Here is a 5,545-nt window from a genome sequence, read left to right as displayed (position 1 = left end):
TATTTTCTCAACTACTATTGCTGGGAGTATTGTATTGTGGGTGTAATAGTGTAGAATAAAGTAAATCACCAATACCCTGAGCGAGACCTTCCAGAGCCCTGGCCCAATTCTGCTGACCACAGTAATAACTCCACAACTACCAATTGCTCCTAAAAGAAATTTGTTTGTGCACTGTTTCAACTTTAAAAAAAATTTGTTCTAGTTACTATGTTCTGAAGTTTAAAGTTTTAGATGCAAAGGTGACTGGGCATGTGCAAATATCTGTAAACTGCAAACAAATAAATTTGCATTCTTTTTTCTAGAACTTTTATGGACTATGGTTTCCAACAGTCATTCACAAAAGAGGTTAGAAAAAAAAAATCCCTGTTTATTCCCAAGGAATCTTTACACAACACTTTTACACTGGCTACTTCACATAAATTTGCCTCAGGGATTTAATTCATAAATCAAATGAATTTCCTGCAGCCTGTACAGTGCTGTTGTAATGGCTATTATAATAATGTAAAATTGTCATGAGTGATGAAACATGCCTGGAATCCTAGAAGTTCAGGAAAATGAGGCAGAAGAATTGGTAGTTTGAAGACAGCCTCATTCACTTAGCAAGACTCCAAGAAACTTAGTGAGAGCCTGTCTCAAAATATAACATAAAAAAGACAGTGAATGTGGCTCAATGGAAAGCACCCCCAGGTTCAGTACTCAGCACCAAACCAAAAATTAAAAAATAAATAAATAAACATAAGGATTCAGGGTACAAAAACATGTAAAAAATGTTGGCAACAGCATAAATTTAATAAATATATTTTTGATAAAAGTGTTAAGGTTCTTTAAAAGCCCAAAATAAATATGCTACATAATCCACTAGTAATTATTTGGGGTACTACCACAAGGTTGTACATGCCTGTACTCTCTGTGCCTTAGAAGGGTGAGACAAGAGGATCTCAAGTTAGAGACCAGACTCAAAAACTTGGCAAAGTCCTAAGCATATCAGTAAACCCTGTCTCAATAATAAATAAATAAATAAAAGTGGTGGAGACTGGGTATGTAGCACATTGGTAAAATGCCCATGATTAATCCCTGGGTTCAATCCTCAGTACCACAAATAAGTAAATAAATAAAATAAAAGAGAGAAAGAGATAGATTGAACTATCATGTAATTTAAATTCAAAATAAATTTTTAAAAAATATGGGTATATATGTAAAGCAATTGAAATCCTTTTGCTGAAGATATTGCTACACTTCTATTTTTATTGTATCTTAATTCACAGTATCCAATAAAAGGAAACAAGTGTCTTTTAGATAAAAGGTATTATCAGAAAATGCCTTCCAGCTGCAGATTATTCAACTAATGCCTTTAGAAACTACACACTTAAAATTAAAACTGGTCTCTAGAAGGCAAGACTCAGATACTGGTGTTTTTAAAGTACTCCAAGATATTTGGTATCTGTGGGCACCTTGTTTCAGACTGTTCTAAAATTCAGAACGAGGTACATATGGGAGGTCAAGATGAAACCACAATATACAGTAAATTCTTCAATGGGTAATCTTAACTCAGACACTCTAATAGATGAAACAGTTTTGGAGATAAAACTAGATTCCCTGTTTCACTGATTTCTGGGTTATGGATTCAATCCAAACATATATTAGAAAAGATTTAAGGCTACTGGTTAAAATCTATTTATAATAGGTATTGAAAATATACCAAAGGCTGGCTGTGTTGGTGCAGGCCTGTAATCCCAGTTGCTGGAGAGGCTGAGGCAAAAGCATCAAATTTCAAAACAGCCTTAGCAAAAGTGAGGTGCTAAATGACTCAGTGAAACCTCATCTCTTAATGAAGTAAAAAATAACCCTGAGACTGAGTCTCAGTAGTTCAGTGTTCCTAATTTCAATCTCTAGTATCCACCATGAAAAAAAAAATATGTACCAGGGGGCTGGGGCTGGAGCTCAGTGGTAGCTAACTTGTCTGGCACTTCTTTTAATTCTCAGAATTACATATAAGTAAACAAAATAAAGGTCTATCAACAACTAAAAATAGTTTTTTTACAAAGTGTACCTATTTGTTGACAGCCTGTGACCTAATTTGCTGTGTACTTTAGTTTTTGAGATGGAAGTTGGCCATGCATGGTGGTGCATGCCTGTAATCTCAGCTGCTTCAGAGTCTGAGAGAGGAGGATCCTGAATTTGAAGTCAGTCTCAGCAATGGTGAGAAGCTAAGCAACTCAGTGAAAACCTTTCTCTAAGTAAAAATAAAAAATAAGGGTAGGTATGTGGCTCAGTGGTAGAGTGCCCATGACTTCAATCCCTGGTTTTGTCTCCCAAAATATGGGACTGGGGATATAGCTCAGCTGGTAGAGTGCTTGCCTTCTAAGCATGAGGCCCTGGGTTTAATTCCCAGTACCACAAAAAACAAAAAACAAAAAAAAGGAAAGAAAGAGAGAGATTGATCTTTCATGTAGTTTGAATTCAAGTTTGTCCCACTTTTATTTTCCTGCCACACCAGAGAAAGGTGTTTACTGAAATGTTTGGAATGTTTCTATGGTTCAGGGCCATTTTAATAAAAAGGTCTTACATATGAAAACAAAATGAATTGAGGACCTTTATTGGGACACATAAACTACACTACCTCATTTAGAAGAGATTAATTCTTTTAAATGTCACCTAATTTTATTCTGCTTTATTCATATGTAAAAAGCTCGGATTGTTGGTAAAGATGGTGCCTGGAGGGGCTGGGAATGTGGCTCAAGGCATAGAGCACTCACCTGGCATGCGTGCAGCCCAGGTTCCATCCTCAGCACCACCTACAAAGAAAGATGTTGTGTCCGCTGAAAACTAAAAAAAAATAAAAAATAAAAATAAAAAAATTCTCTCTCTCTCTCTCTCTCTCTCTCTCTCTCTCTCTCTCTCTCTCTCTCTCTCTCTCTTTCTTTCTCTCTTAAAAAAAAGATGGTGCCTGGAGCATTTCTCTTCCAGGAGCTCAGGTCCATGACACTGAATGGCGTGAATTTTAATGGCACAATGGAACACCTCCAAATCCCCAAAGTGGCGTGAACTCTCAGCCAATAAAGAAGTAAGAGCCCACTCCCCCCTGCTACTCCTCATCCCCCATTGAGCTCATCAATATCAACACCCTCTCCCTCTCCCTCTCCCCGTCCCCCTCCCCCTCTCTTCCCCCTTCCCTCTCTCTTCTTCCCCCTTCTCTTCTGTGACAGGCCTCTACAGTCCTGTTTGTTGAGTTTATGGAGCTTTTCCACCATTCCTACACAGATGATAAATCAAATCTTTTAAAAATGTTCTCTAGTTCTTAAAGAAAAATGAAATGAAATATGGGAAAATAGTCATTGATAATGTTGAAAGTGGAGTTTTGAGATGAAACAAAATTTCTTACTTTGCCAATTGCATCTGGGTACTTGTCTCACAAATTTTAAAGAATAAAATCTATTTAATTAAGCAAGTTGAAATAGAACTCCCACCATGTGGGATGGGGAATGATACCAGATAAACTCATTTTTGTGTGCCATCTTAAAAGTTTACATATGTTTTTCAGCAGAAATGGAAAAAAAAATTATTTAAAATAGGTTTTAGAAAAGGCATCCTGACTACCATATGGGTTCATTTTCATCTTTTCCATGACCCATCTTTCCTCTTGCAACTTCACCACTGGACAAAGGACTTTGTTGAAGGTGTTTCCAAAAGTGGGCATTAAGGTTTTTTTTACATTTGAAATAGGCCTTAATGGTGCTGATTAACATATCTTCCAGTTATCCTCCAGCTGTGTTAGAATAATGTTCATAATCCTGATTACACTGTAATTTTACTATCCCTTCTATTTTATACTAATTCACTATGAAAAAAGAACCCTAGATTTGATTATGTGAACAGAGAGCTAGAAAACTAGAGGTTTATTCTCACACCTAGGAAGAGCTAAGCTGAAGTTCTGGAATTTATATTGTTGTTCTGAATTTGTGATACTACTTCCCCTACATTAAAAAAGCTCTTGAGGGGCTGGGGATGTGGCTCAAGTGGTTTAGTGCTCGCCTGGCATGTGCAGGGCACTGGGTTCGATTCTCAGCACCACATAAAAATAAAATAAAGATGTTGTGTTCACCGAAAACTGAAAAAAAATAAATATTAAAAATTTCTCTCTCTCTCTAAAAAAAAAAGCTCTTGAGTCATGAGGAGCATTGAGTTAAAATCCAGCATCAGCAACTTAATGAGGCCCTAAGAAACTCAAAGGGACCCTGTCTCCATATCAAAATATTTAAAAAGGGCTGGGGATGTGATTCAGTGGCTGAACTCCCCTGAGTTGAATTCCTGGTACCAAACACACACACACACACACACACACACACATACACACACACACACACACACAAAAAAAAAAAACGCCATAACACGCTCTAAAAGTACAATCTCTCTTGTGCATGGAAACAACAAATGAAGTTGGGGTTCTCTTCAGATAATTATTCCAGTCTTCACCACACAATGTGGGAACATGCTGGACTCATTGCACATGGATGCCCACAAAGGGCTTTAGAGACAAGCTGAAAACACCATATAATTATCGAACAAAATGCCCAGGTTTTTAACTGCTGATCTAAGCTTCACTAGACTAGTAAGGGTCGGGGATGGAGGTTTATCTGCCACAGAGACCCTCTGAGGAGTCCTGTGAAGATGACCTTAGGCCTGAGCCTACATAACTCTATTTTAAAAATTCTAGTTTCAAACCTGCAGTCTCACCAGGCACACACACACAGAGCACTCCAGTATGGCCTCAATCAAGTTATTTCCCCCCAACCTGATAAATAGAGTGAAGCCCCTGGCAGGCTCTCCTAGCCTGATAAGAGAGAAAGGCAAAAATGTCAGGGTGGAGACCACCAGACAAGATGTTTCTGACCCCAGGGTAAATGACAATGAGAAACCTGGTGTTAGCTGAAGAAGATTGCAAGGGGGGTCAAAAAGCCCAAAATTTTATGTAAATAATACAGCTAATGAACAGGGATTCAGCCAGCCAAAACAAAGATGCACTTGAGATAGATAGCCTGATGAGGACCTGACATCCCATTAGTTGTCTTCATTTCCTGATCCTCTGCATAATACTCACCACTCCCCAACTCTATGCCCTTGTCTGGACCATGCTGAGTGCTGCAACTTCTCCCTATGATTCTCTCCTCAACCAGTCATCTGCTCCATACCAGGAAAGCCCTGCCTTGGTTTTTGTCCTGATCACCCTGGTCTGAGTGAGTGTGCATATCCTGGACATAAAGCCTAAGGCTTGAGACTTTTGAACTTAGCATGCAGAGGGAATGTCTGTAATTAGCCTGTCATTATTACGTGTGCTTTGCAGTGCTTAGAATTAATTTATAATTGTTAGCTCTGAATAGATTATGTCTATTGCAGTACCTAGCATTAAGAATTGTTGTTTTCTTGATTAAGAACCTATAGAGTGAAATTGTGTTGAGTAATTGAGTGAATAAAGCATTGAAAGGGGCATAAGTGCATGGAAATTCTTTATTTCTCTCCTGTACTGCATATATCACAATTGTTGCCC

At 38.1% G+C, this 5,545-nt stretch overlaps 1 non-coding gene across 1 annotated transcript; it reads left to right on the top strand.

Moving 5' to 3' along the window:
- Positions 1–2,326: 2,326 nt before the first annotated feature.
- On the top strand, positions 2,327–2,400 carry Trnar-ucu (transfer RNA arginine (anticodon UCU)). Its single transcript has one exon. It is a non-coding gene; the product is annotated as a tRNA-Arg (tRNA).
- The last annotated feature ends 3,145 nt before the right edge of the window (positions 2,401–5,545 follow it).

Source organism: Marmota flaviventris, chromosome 9 (genome assembly GCF_047511675.1).
Source record: "Marmota flaviventris isolate mMarFla1 chromosome 9, mMarFla1.hap1, whole genome shotgun sequence".
Classification (NCBI taxonomy): domain Eukaryota; kingdom Metazoa; phylum Chordata; class Mammalia; order Rodentia; family Sciuridae; genus Marmota; species Marmota flaviventris.
Note: the sequence above shows the minus strand (reverse complement) of the source record. Positions and strands in the feature narration are given on the sequence as shown.